Genomic DNA, 15,504 nt, shown 5'->3' with positions numbered 1-15,504 from the left:
GGTTCCAAAAAGTCAGCTCATGCACTAAGTACAGGTCCTGGTCTCACTGCCTCGGGGCCCCCTAACAGTTCAAGCTAAACAACTGTCTCACTTATCCAGGGGGCCTAGTCTAGTTCCATGGGGGCTCCTCAGCTGTTGGTTCACAGTTCATGTGTTTCCACTAGTTTGGCTATTTGTCCCTGTGCTTTTTCCAGTCATGGTCTCCATAACTCCTTTCTCTCTCTCTCTCTCTCTCTCTCTCTCTCTCTCTCTCTCTCTCTCTCTCTCTCTCTCTCTCATCGATTGGAGTCGTAGATCTCTGCATCTGCTTCCATCAGTCACTGGATGAGAGTTCTAGCACGACAGTTAGGGTGTTTGGCCATCCGATCACCAGAGTAGGTCAGCTCAGGCACCCCCTTGACTATTGCCAGTAGTCTATAGTGGAGTCATCTTTGTGGGTTCCTGGGGACCTCTCTAGCACTCTGCTTCTTCCTGTTCTCATGGTGTCTTCATTTATCATGTTATTTCTTTCCTTGTTCTCCCACTCTGTTCCTAATTCAGCCAGGACCTCTCGCTCCCCTAAGCTCTCTTTTCCCCAACCCTTGCCTTTTCATTTTAGCCTTCCACTTCACTTATACTTTCCTGAGTCTGGATTGTAGATTAGTAATCAACAACCCCAGAAGGTCCAAGCCACACTATAGCAGCTGTGGTAACCAGCTGTGGTAACCCAGCTTGAAGTACCATAATCCGAGGCTCCCTGCTCTCCCCATGTCATTTCAGTTATATCATGTTCAGTGGTGAGGTGCCGGTCACTCTCCTGTTGAAAACTGGGATATGACTCACAGACAGTTAATCCCTGGTGATTTGTCATCTGGTCTGCTAGACTCATACAGGAAGTGAATTGCAGACTCGGGCTGTTTCAGGCTGTCCTCAGTGGCTGCAGTCTCCCCATGCTGTATTAAAAAGCAAAGAGGTCCATGTTAGGAGCTATGATACTTTAGGACAGTAGTACTCACTACCTGGAGTTTTTACAAATATCTTGCCATTTCATTATCCCTAACAACTAACACCCCTGAGGCAGACCGTCTCCTTCCTAAAGTGTTGCTGTAGCACCCTGTAGCAGGGCAGAATATCCAGATACCTCTGTGTGAGGTTTCAAATGTTATGTTTTCAGTTTTGAATTACCAGCAGGACCTTATGTAAATAAATGCTGAGGGTTACATTATGAACCATAAATCTAGCTGGAAGATTTCCTGGTAGATTTATATTCATGTGAATAAATATTTTGTGTCTATTTATATCAACAGCACATATGTAAATGTTTTTAGAAATTAAAAAGAGGAAGGACTTACAATAAAAACTATGCTAGCTCCCACCTCCGGATGTATTTGCTCAGAGAAAAACCTATAATTATTTTAATTATTTCTATATTTGCATTTTCATTAACCACTTATAACTTCCAAAATATTGGTAGTATTAGATCATCACATATGTGTGCATATACATATGTATGTGTATGTGTGATCATAATCTCTTGCTTTATCAAGGTTCTTTGTTATTTGTTGATTTCATACCTGGGTGGATAAGGGCCTAACTTCTTTGCAATACAGTGTGACTTCTAGTTCTAATTATCTCTGTACCTTTACATAGTAGACATTGCTGTAGTTTCAGTCTGGAGTGTTTGGCAGAGGCCAACCTGTTGACTCTTGTCTTCAGCTTGGCATCACTGGTAAGTTACAGAACCTTTGAGAGGTAGACCCTGGTGGAAGCAGGTTAGGTTACTGGGGATCTGTTCACTGGAAGACAGTATTGGATCTCAGCCCCTTCCTGTTTCATGTGTCACTGCCCAGCCAACATGAGATGAACCTCACTCTACCGCACATCTTCCTCCCCCTTCAGACAGAACATGCCCTTCCTGCCAAAATCGGTGCAGCCAAGTAACTAAGGATTGAAATCGCATACCCTTGATCCAAAACAACTTTTTTCCTTGTTATAAGTTGGTTATTTAAAATCTTTTTATTAGAGACCTAACTAACAATGTGTTACTTCCTTTCTTCAACTAGAAAATAGTGGTTTTATTATAATGTAAGAGTATTCCCTTTCTAGTTTCATTGTGGTATTGTAACAAAACATCTGATGCTGAGCTATTTGTAAAATGCAGACGTTTAGTAGATCATTGTGAAGTCTGAAAATGGTCAAGATGACAGCAGATTCAGTGTCTGGTGAGGTTTTGTTCCATGGATGGAATCATATATCAGAACTCTTACATAAATGGCAAAAGAAGCAGAGATGAACTTTGCATTTCTCCATTCCTGGAAAGCAAACTGAGCCTATGCTAGCTCCCTCCAGACACATCAGAAGGCATTGATGCACTGAGTGATGGGGACGCTCTCCTGACATACTTTCTGAAAGGCTCCACTCTTCACAGGCATCTCAGCGAGCTTTAAGTCTCAGTTTGTGGATTCTAAGAGGCACTTTCTAGCCATATCATTTACCCTTCTGTGACTTCTCCTTTCAGTGTCTTCCAATTTCTCTTTACATTATGAAGGGAAGCATAATTTACACAATATTTTTATCTTTATATTGAGATTTAGATGTTCTATCTATAGATATATTCTAAAGATTAACTTATAAATAAATGACTACTGTGTTGTTCTGTTGCACCAAGCCTTTTATCATTGTGTAACCATCTTTATCTCTTGCAAATCATTTTTAACCTTTACTGATAAAGAGGCCGTCCACCTCTGCTCATCCCAACTACTATTTCCCTGGACTATTTATACTTTCAGCCTGTGTCGGTGAACTTAAGTATTTCTGTTGGATATAGTTGAATTGTGCTTGTTGTGTGTTGCGTGTATTCAGCTTCTGCATATTTTTTGGTGAACCAAATCCTTTTATATCTAAAGTAATAATTTCTATTATTTATTACTAAATAAAGAGTGATTGCTATTTTGCTGTCAGCTTGTTGTAGTCCTTTCTTCCTCTTTTGCTATCTTCCTTTGTTGAGTTTTTATTTTGATATACTTCAGTCGTCCATACTTTCTTCTCTTTGTAATTAATCTGAAGTTGGCATAAAACCTCATGAGAGTCTGTTTTATGATAATTATTTTCATTTTCAATCACATATAAAAATTTATGCTTTTATTAGGCACATGTACTTGGCTATTAATATCTAAATTTACTTCTTCTTTTTTTGGGGGGTGGAGGGGGTTTCGAGACAGGGTTTTCTATGTGTGGCTTTGGGCCTGTCCTGGAACTCACTCTGTAGCCAAGGCTGGCCTTGATCTTACAGAGATCCTCCTGCTTCTGCCTCCCAAGTGCTGGAATTGAAGGCATGTGCCACCACCACCCTGCTTAAATTTACTTCTTGTATTGGGCATCCACTAACAAATTTTTGTGTCTATTCTTCATCTTTTAACTTTACATACTAGTATTAGTGTTGTTAATTATTTATGTGCCACCATCTCAGTCTGTATTATTTGTATTGCCTGTATTTTCATGTATCAGTAAAATGAATGCTTTCATATTCTTTCTTGTTATGATTTGTCTCAAGATCTCCCTTTACAGCTCCTTGTAAGGGAGGTCTGGTGTTGACAAATCCCTTTTTTTATATTTGCCTTGAAATGTTTTTCTCTCATTCAATTCTAAAGGAGTTTTTCAAGGATGGTATTCCTTGGTGACAAGTTTTTCTTTTTCTTTTCTTTAATCATATTGAATTTATCATCTTATTAGTACATTCTTATGTGATGAGTTGATTTTTTCTTATTTTACAATTCTTTGCTTGACTTTTGACAGTTTAATTACTTTTATGCTGTGTTTTATGAATGTGAATATTCCTTTATATATCTAAATATGAATGGTTTTCAACCATTTTTAAGCCTTCTATCTTATTTTCTCTATTTTTAGTTTTCTATAGTGCATGTCCATTTCTGTGATAATGCCTCATATCTGAACAACTTCAACTGATGTGGCTGCAAATGTATTTATTCTTCAGCTTGATTTAACTGTTGTTAAAGCCCCCTATTAAACTTTTAAGTTCATTCATGATAATTTAGGTGTTGACTCTTACTGTTGTTGAATTTTTGATTTTGTGCATTTTTTGTTTCTCTGATTTTATTTAGCCATTCTCTGTAGTTCACTAAAGTTCTTTAAGATGATTACTTTTGGTTCCTTGCCCAGAAGGTCCTAAATCTCCATTTCTTTAGAGTTGGCTGCTGATATTTTCTTCCTTGGGTACTGTGATGGTTCATTTTAACTGTCAACTTGACACAATCTAGAAACACTCTGGAAGTCTAGGTAAGAGGTTGTCTAGATTGGGTTGCCCTGTGGGCGATTGTTTTGAGATGGAAAGTCCTGCCCACTGTGGATGGCACCACTCTCTAGGAAGTGGCTCCTGGAGTGTGTAAGAGTGGACAAAATGAGCTGTGGACTAGAATGCAAGTGTTAATTCATTGTTGATGCTTTTTTCTATGTCAAACTGTGACCAGTTTGTCTCAGGCTCTTGTTCCTGTGACCCCTGTTATGACAGCCTAATTTTGAGTTAAATTCTTTCTCCCCTAAGTTACCTTTGTCAGGGAATTTTGTCACAGCAATGAAAACAGAATTAAGACAGATACTTTGTAACCTTATGTCGTTGTCTGTGGATTTGAAGCTGTGGCCTCCTTGTAGAATAGTGGTTTGTGGGAAACCCTTGGATGACCAGCTCAGCAAGGAGTTCTGGGCTGGCCAGTTCGTGTGGTCTGCCTGTTGGCTGGTTGATGGAAATCTATGAAGCACCTGTGGCCTGTTGAGGCTGATGCTGGAGTTGCATGTATGAATACTAATCTTAATTTATAAACACCCAGGCAGCCTATGTCTTTTTAGAAATAATTGTTGTGTCTACTAGTGGTGATGATAATGCTTGTACCCAGTCATGCTGTTCTTATCAAAACTAAAAACCAAACACAATAGAATTACTACAGTCAAATGTTACTCTATCAACATTATCATGTACCACACATATCATATTTATTTCATCTTCATCAATATGTAGCAGTCTAATAGTTTTTCTTTCACTGTCAGGACTTTGACAGGTTTGGAGAATAACAGTTAAATATAGTCACTGTTAGTCTGAGGGTTCCCGGGAAGCCTAATACAGAACTGAAGTTCACTCTTGCTCATCTCAGCAGCACCTGACACATGCTAGCTGTGTGACTCAAGTGCTGTTGTGACGTGTGACCACTGGTTGAGGCAGCATCTGCGGCCCCTCGCTAGTCTCTCTACTGGTCCCAGTTGGCTTTTCTGCACTATGTTTATTTCAGACAAGCAGCTAAGTCCAGTATGCAATCCAGTGAAGTTCTGCCTCCTAGATTAAAGATGTTAAAAGGCTCTTAGGCTTGTGTTAAAGATAGATGCCGTGGTTATGAAATAGTGTAAGGGGTTGCTTTCATGTTGTTGAATGATATTGTTTCTGGTTAAATGTTTTTCACATTTATTATTCATCATTTGACCTCATCTATTGTGGTTACTATAGATTTCTAATTACTATTTTCCTCATTCCATTTACTTTTGAATTATACTTTTATTTCCTGTATATAAGTGTTTTGCCTGCATATATGTTAAGTTCCCTACATGGGTGCCTTGGTGCCAGTGGAGGCCAGAAGAGGGTGCTGGATCTCCTGGAACTAGAGCTAGTGACACTTTTAAGTTGCCATGTGAGTGTTGGGAACTAAACCAAGGTCCTTGGCAAAGCAGCAACTGCTCTTACCTGCAGAGCCACATTCCCAACTCCTCCTACATTTCAAAAAAATTAGAATTCTCCAACGAAGACACTTGTCCCTTTTTTGTTGTCTGTCTGTCCACCTGTTCATTCATCTCTTTGTCCATCTGTCCCTCCTTCCTTCCTTCCTTCCATCCATCCATCCATCCATCCATCCATCCATCCATCCATCCACCTATCTATCTGTCTGTCTGCTTATCTAGTCATTTTCCTGAAAGACTTTAGATATTATGTAATTATATGTTCTCATAGTATTGCCATTTTGAACCTCAAATTGTTCCAGTTTGTGGCCACTGGAAGATCCTTGAGCTTGGCTCCTGTGACTTTTGATAAACTCAACCCTAGTTTTTATTGTTTATATTTTTAACACTTCTATGCTTCCTTTCACTGTAGGTTTCCTCAAACTAATCTATAATTAATGTTGCTAATCCATAATTAATGTTAAACTAACCCACAGAGTAGGCTAATCAATAATCCCATAAATATTTATTGAGTGTTAAAAGACTATGTTCGACGCAATGGAGAACAATGAAGTTTAGGATATAATTTCTGCCTTCCAAGATCCTGTTAGCCTTTTGCAAAGATAAAATAAACTAAGGGAAGATAATAAAAAATACATGGTAGAAAAAGATTAAACCATGAAGGCTAGTGTTCTCAGTAAAGGAAAAAGCAATATGTGACTTAGTAACTAATGAAAGGGGCCCAGAAAAATGGATGTCTGGTCAAATGAAATGGCAATGAGCAGACAGTGGGGAGATCATTACTACTGCATATAGCAAGCTGTTAAAGAATGAAAGATATCTTTGATGCAATAGACAAATTTCTTTTTTAGTAAGAAAATTAAACATCTTTGATGCAATAGACACATTTCTTTTTTTAGTAAGATAAAATTAACTAAAATTTATAAAAGAAGCAGAAAATGAGAATAACTATATTTTAAAAATAAGTAGAATTAGTAAGGGAAATTATTCTAAAATGAGGATTCTAGTACAGATGCACTGTACAGATGCTGGTGAAATTCTCCTAGCATTTATGAAATAAATTATACTAATTTTAAGCAAATTCAGATGTAAGTAGAGATAGTACTTTTAAGACTTTTTAAAGAATAAAATATATATTCAGAGTATAGAACTAGGGAACATAAACTACAAGAACATTTCTAGGATGTGAAGAATTAACAGACATATGCTTATTAAATGCAATATACTTTTAGACACCGTAACCGCTACACAGTCCTGTTTGTGCTATAACAAAAATCACACATTGATATTCCTTGTGGTTACAGATGCAAAGCTGTTCCAGCACAGAGATGTAACTCCCAGTCACTTTAGTGACACAAAAAAGAATGAAGCATCATGATCAGTTTAATTTATTTCAAGTATATCAGCATGCTTTAATTTTTGAATATTAATAATGAATACTAAATATTAATTTGTACAACTCATCTGATTATTATAAATAGACTCAAAGACAGGACTCTTAAATGTTAATACATAATTATTATTAGAAACTGAAACTTTCTAAAAGTAAAAGAGATCTTCTTTAATCTTACTAAAAGAAGTCAGTGAAAAACATGTAAGTAATAATAATGACATATTTTCTTTCAAAATCAATAAAAGGCACAGGCCCTACTCTGGCTGTTTTTAAGTAGCACTGTATTGGAGGTCTGAGCCTTTTAATAAGGCAAGTAAAAAAAATAAAAAGCATACTTATAGGTATTTTGTGGAAAAGGTTCACAAATTTACATATGACATGACCAGAAGTCCAAAAAAATCCACTTGAGCTGGGAAATTTGTTGAACATAGCAAGGTCTTTGGAATCAAGATCAGTGTAAAACATTCTATCTCTGCACACTCAAAAATTATAAAGTAAAATTACAAGTAATACCACTAACATTAGTATTAAAACCACATATACTTGATATTATGTTTAAAAAGTGCAAAACAAACTGAAAATCACTTTTAAATGTATGAAAAATTTAAGAAGGCAAATAAACAATCATATTGTACAGTGAAGACTATTTTAACAAACTGATTTTTTTAAAAAAATGATGCAATTATTGAATACAATCCCCAGTATTTTATCTGGCATTTAATAAATTTGTTCCTGAAATTTATATAAAAGTACAAAGACGTGGAAATTTTAAGCCACTTTTAAAAATATATAGCAATACCAGGAGGACTAACACTCTGAAAGATGGCGTTTCACATGAATCAGTAGAAGGAAATGGATTATCAGGAAATAGACCAATGTGCACAGTCAAGTGATTTTTAACAAAGGCTACAAATGTAGTTTTCTGGGTTAAGGAAATAAACAAAGTTAGTCACTGTCCTTCATTCATTGAAACAAAGGAAAAAACACTCACCCTACTCCATATAAAAAAATAGCTCCCAGTTTGTAATAAACTTTTACATCAAAGGAAAATCTACAAACTTTCAGAAATGAATAGAATATCTTAGAATGACAGTAATTATTTATTAGGATACAATAGATGAGAAAAACAATAAGTTAAATTTAACAAATATGCAAAGTTCCTCATTGAAAACATTGTTCATGGTCCAGGCACAGAGTGGAAACTTAATTTGCTGTACATTAATGAGAAAAATAAATCAAATAAAAATGTATAAAGAATCTTTACATCTTAATTAAAAATAAACAAAGAAGCTAGGTTCAGTGGTATAAGCCTGTCATACTAGTTGCTTGGAAACTCCTGAGGCAGTAGCATCATGAGTTCAACACTGGGCTGCAGAAAAAATGAAAGTCCGGCCTGGGTAACTTAGTGAGACCTTGTCTCAAAATTAAAAAAAAAAAAAAAAAATGGCTAGAGGAGTATGTTAGTGAGAGAGGCCTTGGGTGCAATTCCTAACACCACAAAAGAACTTTTAAGAATGCAAAGAAAACCTTTTAGTCAATGTGCAAATTACTTAAGCAGATCATTCATAAAAGAAGATGTAAGAAAATTTAATAAACATTTGAAAATGTAGTAATATTATTAGTCAACAGGGAGCTGTAAATTCAAGTAGGAGTTCACTTTCTTCAGGATCATTAAAACTAAAAGTACTAGACACCAAATGTTGATGATGTCCATGCTAGTAAGGGTATGAAATATTATAGCACTTCTTAATAATTTTCTAGTTCTTTATGAACTTAAAACATGAACTTTCAGCATGGCTGAGCATTCTCATACCTAGTTATTTACTTAAAAACTTAAATGAAAACATACATAGTCCTTTTTTGTTTGTTTGTTTGTTTTTCCGAGACAGGGTTTCTCTGTGTAGTTTTGGTGCCTGTCCTGGATCTCATTCTGTATACCAGGCTGGCCTTGGCCTTGAACTCACAGAGATCCTCCTGGCTCTGCCTCCCTAGTGCTGGGATTAAGGCGTGCGCCACCACTGCCTGCCCATGGTCCTTTCCTTAGTCACTGCTCTATTTCTGTGAAGAGACACCATGACCAAAGTCAGTTAATAAAAAAGCCTTGGGGCTTGCTTACAGTTTCAGAGAGTGAATCATGATCATGGTAGAAAGCATGACAGCATGCTGACAGGCTTGGGGCTGGAGGAGGAGCTAAGAACTACATACTGATCCACAGGCTGCAGTGAGGTGGGGGAGAGACAGGAGGGAGGGAAGGAAGGAGGGAGGGAGAGGGGCTGGCCTGACATGGCTTTTTAAAACCTCAAAAGCCCACCCCCAGTGATACACCTCCTCTAACAAGGCCACACCCCCTAATCCTTCCCAAACAGTTTCATTAACGGGTGACTAAGCACTCATGTATATGAGCCTATGGGACCATTCTCAATCAAACCACCATAGTCCTATATAAAAACATAAAGCCCCAAAATTGGAGAGATGAATCAGCAATTAAGAATCCTGACTGCTCTTCCAGAGGCCCCTGGTTCAATTCCCAGCACTAATAAGGAAGCACACACTGTCTATGACTCTAGTCCCGGTAGATCTGACACCCTCTTTTTACCTCCTCAGGCACTGCATACATGTGGTGCACAGACATGCATTCAGACAAAATATCCACATACAAATGAAGGAAAAATATAACTTCTTAAATAAGAATGTTCATAGTCACTTTTTTTTATAATAGCCAAATATTGGACCAACCTAAATGCCAGTTATGAAAAATAGAAATGGACAAGAGAATGTGAAAGAAATTATCATAAGTTCATCCAGTGGACTACTGTACATATGCAATGGAAGGGGACCATCAGAAGTGCTGGAGATGCTTTTTATCACAGCTGCCTGAATGTTACTTGGGGTTGTACACTTGACAGGAATCATGAACTGTGTGCTTAGGATAGTGTGTTTGACTGTGTATCATTTACACACCAGTTAAATTGCTGGTGTGGTCATTGAGATTCTTGACTCAGTGTTCCTAAATCAGCATAGCCCGGCACAAAATCACTCTTGCCTTCCTTTGCCCGGGAATATAGACATACCCAGAATCTGCTCCTCACATTTTGTCTGTGTTTCTAACCACTTCCCCATACCTCCACTCAAAACACTGCTGTGCTTTTGAGCTATTTCTCTGTTCTCATTTTCAATTCATCTAGCTGCTGAAATTTATTCTCTGCATTGTTCCGTTTCTCACCCCTCCCCCCATATATTCCTACTGCTGTTTCTTAATTCCGTCAAGAGTCTCTTCCTGATTATTCACAATATTGATGGTACATTTGTCTCCACATCCTAGTCACAATCTGTCTGACAGAAAGTACTTCTAATTTATCCCAGACCACTCTACAAAATTTTCAACTTTGTTATGCTGGAATTTATATTAATCATGTTCTCCAACTACAAAAATAAAAATGTTCCCACTCTAGTCTCCAGAGTGATTTCCTATCATCTCTGTTTCTTTGCTGATCAGATGGAACATTTGTACCATCTGACAGTTTTGTCACCTGTTTATGTCCTTCTTGAAGAGATTTGAAATTCTGTATGAGGTTAATTTGGAAAATTGTCCTTTTTTAAATTATGTGAAGATGATGCTAGCAAAGTTTGATTACTTACTCAGTTTTTTTAAATTTAACTGAACAGATACATACTGAGCACCTAGTCCATGCCTCGGCCGGCACTGAGAGCTATAGATGAATTTGCAACTATCATGCATGTATTCTCTGAAAAGAGTTTGAAGCCTACCACATTAGAAAATTAACTAGATACAGTTCATTTAGCATGTTAATATCTCTCTTTCTCTCTCTGTCTCTCTTTTGCGTGCGCGCGCGCGCGCAAATTTTAATGTGCTTGTGGTCTTGTAGTCAATATAGAAAATTTTGACCACTGTGAGTTGCTTCGGGGTGTCATTTTTGGTTGGATTATAGGTTATGTAGGTAGTTGGTAAAAGTGTTAGTTTCATGTCCCAGTAGGCTTTGAACTTTTCCCTCTTCTACTGAAAGAAAAACCTAGTTTGTTTGACATTTAATTAGAACAATTGGACTGGTGCAGGTGTCTGTGAAGCTGTTCCTGGAAAAGCATAGTGTTGGAGTCAGCAGGCTGGGAAGAGGTCTTCCCCAGTCTGAGTAGACAGCATCCTAGCACTGGGGCCGAGATGGAACAAGAATGCAATGGAATAGCCAATTCCTGTTCTCTTCCTTGGATCTATGATACCCTTCCTTTCTGCACATGGATCTTAGAGCATCCATGTGCTATAGGAATCCTATCATGGCCTCACAGTCTCTGACCATTGATCTGGGTTTGCAAGTTACACCATCCCCTAGTTCTAAGAATTCCAACTTGAATTAAGCCACATTTGAACTTCCTTGATTATCCAACCTATGTCTGAGTCTAAGCTGTTCCCCTAATAATTTCAACTCTGAGTATGTCTGTATAGAAAGATGGAGAGCCTATCAGTCTGTCTCACTGGAAGACCTTGTCTAAAACAGTAAGGCTCCTCCAGAAAAACAGAGCAAATAGCATTTGTGTGTTTGTGTGTGTGTGTGTGTGTGTGTGTGTGTGTGTGTGTGTGTGTGTGTGTATGCATGCATATACATGTATACACCTAAGTTCACACATGGACACATACATACAAGTAAAGTCAAAGATTTATTTTGAAGCTTTAGCTCATGTGGTCTGGGAGACTAGCAAGTCCAAAATCTGTTTGGTAGGCCAGCAAGCTGGAACTCCAGGGAAGAGATAGTATTGTAGATTGAGTCTGGGAGCAAATGATGTCTTCTTCATGGGATCTCAGGCTGTTTCTCTGCAGGGCTTTCTACATTATGGAATACAAGGTTCATGGAAACATCTACTGACTACAGCATTATTTTCATCTTAAAAAAAATACCTTTATAGTACCTAGAGAGATGTCGGACCACATACCTGAGCACCAAGGCCCAAATAATTGCCACAGAAATCTGGCCATGGCTTGGCTCAGACTCCTAGCTCCATTCTCTCACAAAGCTTTAATTAAGTCTTTGATTGCCAAGGCCATGGTCTTCTCTACTGAGCGAGCTGGCTATTGGCTTAGAAACTTCACCCAATTCCTCTCCATAAGATCATTCACAACATGGCAGTCAAGATCAGCGGAGCAAGAGTGATGCCGCTTCTCATCACTTTTCTCAGATTCTAATTCTGAGGTAGCCACGAGGCCTACCTAGCCTGTAGTTACAATAATGTGAGACACCCAAGGGTGTAATACAAGTATAGAACCATGCAAACAATCAGTGCGAGGCCTGGCCTTGCTGTGTGACCCACTTTAAGTCTCCAGACAGAGGGAAAGGGAAGAGTCTTTTCCTAGTACAGATAAACAGTGTACACTCGTGCTTGGTTTGGAGCAGGCGCACAACACTAGAAGGAACTTGAATTACACATCTCATGGAAAAGTCATCAGAATTAATTGTCTGAAGCAGTCTCAACTTGCGGATTGCGACCTCTTTGGGGGTCACACATCAGGTATCCTGCTTATCTGATATTTACATTATGATTCATAACAGTAGCAAAATTACAGTTATGAAGTAGCAACGAAATAAATTTCTGGTTGAGGTCGCTGCATCATGTACTATATTAAAGGGTTGCAGCATTAGGAAGGTTGAGAAGCCCTGGTCTGAAGTGAGTTAGCTGTCTTGATTGGAAATTCTAAAGTAAAGACAAAGTAAAGAGCAGGCTTCTTGATCTTTCATTTACAGTCAATTTTGGATTGGCATTAAACATTTAATTAAATATTTAACATGAAGAAGGCAAGAGAAAAGACAATCAAAGTTTGCCTATGAGTCAGAAGTCAAAAGCCCCACGCCTACTGTTGGAAACTTACATAGTACTTTCATCTCAGTCTGTAAAGTAAGACCGTAAGAGAAATTCTCTGGTTTGTTATTGCTGCTGTCTGTTGCACAATACACTGCCAATGCAGAGGTCCATAGGAAACAGGCGATGACCTCACTGAGAAAGAGAGTAGGGAGTGGTGGGGAGTATGAGGCTGGAAATACAGGCCTCTGTTTGCCCTCCTGCCTCAGCCCATACCAGCCTTCGACATGAAGAAATCCATCCCATTGTTACCAGATCTTCCTTATTCATTTAAAAAAAAAATGTCCATTAACCCAAGTGCTCTTATAACTGGGTAATTCTGATAGCAGCTTCCATGGCTGTGTGCTCTAGACACCTGAAGAATCATTAGCAGGTCCCCCCTAGGTGCGGTATTTTACCCCTTCACAGAAGACTGTACATATCCCGGTTGGGACCTTCCATTCAGGAGGACTGTGGACTATCTGCCAGGTAGGTCAGGTACACCTGGAGGAACAAGAGAAGCAGGGGAGTCCATCCTACCTGTACCAGCTGATTCCAGGGTTAGGGGTTCACTGTCCTGTAGCTAGTAGACTGCTTCCATAGATCTGGAGATCTGCCTCTGAGTACTCTCTCCTGAGGCTGGAGATGATAGAGGAGCACACATTTCCAACAAAGAATTTAGGTCTGATCCTTGAGAAAATAGGATGCCCTGGTGGGCTCTTGAGTAGTGGAATGTACATAATTAGAACAGCTCTAAAAGTTAGTTATGCATTCATTTACATTTGCATATGTATCACCATGTATGTGAGAGGATAACAAATTGTTTGGCGTTTGTCAAGATGACTACAAAGAGGGAAGCCTTGCTGAGAGTCTATGGCGATCCGTACAGAATGATGTCATGTTTAGAATGGGAGGGAGGAAGGGGAAGATTGAGATGGGCGAGAAGTATCCATGGCTCCGTCCATTTTGTAAAAGCTGTTTTCTTCCATTGTAGAGATTGTGGCAGAGGAGCACAGACTAAGATTTGTACAGTAAAGGGATTTCTTTGCTCCCAAGACGATGTTGTCTCTTCCACGTGGAGACTGTAGAAAATGGAGCTTCTGGCATGGAGAATGAGGCATCTTCTAGAAGGGCCTTAACCCAGTTAATAAGAACGGAGGAAGAAGGCCCTCAAGGCTCAGTCACATCTTAAAGTCATCACCTCTTAATGATGTCACGTTGGCAAGGGGCACAGTTAAAGCACGGCTTGGTCCTTGGCAAAGGTCTCAGGTGTAGGAGGCAGAGAGGGTGAGAGAACTGAGGCCACTCCAGGCTTTTTCTTCTCCTGCTCAGTACAGTCTTGTGTGAGTCTGGTACGGACAAGGCAGTGTGGCTGGGTGAATCCTTGTGAGTGCATATATTCAGTGGGATTGTGTTTTAAATGAAGAAACAAGAAGATTCTTGCTAGGGTTCTTTTGAACTCCAGGACATAGAAGGATTGGGAATCTCCATTACTGCAACAAGAAGAATGATTTTTAAATGAATTTAAATTTATCTTTAAATGAATGATACAAAACCAAATAGAGTCTCGGTTTCCCTTGCTTCTTCTGGTGAATCACAGCCACTGTCAGCCACCGTCAGCCACTGTCATCCTGCTCCATGCTTGTTAAAATGGAGCACATTTCATTCATTTCATTCTACTTGCCAGGGTAAAGGGGCGTGTGGGTTCTCTCCACAGTGACAAGCATGTTTTCTTGAACAATACCTATTAAAGGTCACATTGACGATCTGAGTCAGAAGCCCTATGATTTAAATTTGAGCCTAAGTTTAAAAATGGCATGTCTAGAGCCTGCCAGTTTCCAGTGAGAACCACGGTGTCATTTTGAATTACCGCCGAACTGAGCAGGACCCTGCAGGATATTGTATCTCTTAGCAGAAGGCGTGCATGTTCTCCTTGGCTCCGGTCTCTGTCTCTGTTGTGGCAAAGAAAATGATGTCAGACTTCATGGACCTGCTTTCCTGTAAAGTCCCTAATTTTCCCGTAACATCTGAGATGGAAACTTTATCATGTCTGGTTCATAACGCTCAGCATGAATGTTGCTTTCCTTACTGAACCTTCTTGGCTCCCCTTCTCCCTGACAGAGGGAACCTCAAGCCCACTGAGGTCACCAAGCATTTGCACTCCCCCCCGCCCCCGGTGGTGTCACTAGACTCTCCAGCCACAGGGCCACCACCTCAGTCAGCTCTCCCTCACCCTTGTGGGGATCTTGCTTCCTGCTTAGGGAAGGCTGTGTAGGAGAAATGAAGTAACAGAGTTCGAGTCCCATGCCCAACGTCACACAGAATGATGAAACAGGAACTCTCCAGGAAAGTCGAATTCCACATCTCATTCTCATTAGTACCAACTTCTTAACTAGCTGTGTTCCTCTGTGAGACAGTCAGTTTTCAGGGGCAGAGGAAGGACAGTCTTACTGTTTCCATATTTCTTGAATTTTATAAGTTCTTAATTGACTCGTACATCTCCAGTGTGTAGTGGCGAAGTGAGTACTGTTGGGATTTTTGGTAAGCAG

The 15,504-nt window shown here is 39.2% G+C and overlaps 1 protein-coding gene across 1 annotated transcript in view; it reads left to right on the top strand.

Annotated features, from left to right (window-relative positions):
* Enox1 (ecto-NOX disulfide-thiol exchanger 1) overlaps positions 1–15,504 on the top strand; it is a 552,113-nt gene that overhangs the window by 259,262 nt on the left and 277,347 nt on the right.

The sequence above is a fragment of the Peromyscus leucopus genome, chromosome 9 (genome assembly GCF_004664715.2).
Source record: "Peromyscus leucopus breed LL Stock chromosome 9, UCI_PerLeu_2.1, whole genome shotgun sequence".
NCBI lineage: Eukaryota > Metazoa > Chordata > Mammalia > Rodentia > Cricetidae > Peromyscus > Peromyscus leucopus.
This window is presented reverse-complemented; position numbering and strand designations above follow the sequence as displayed.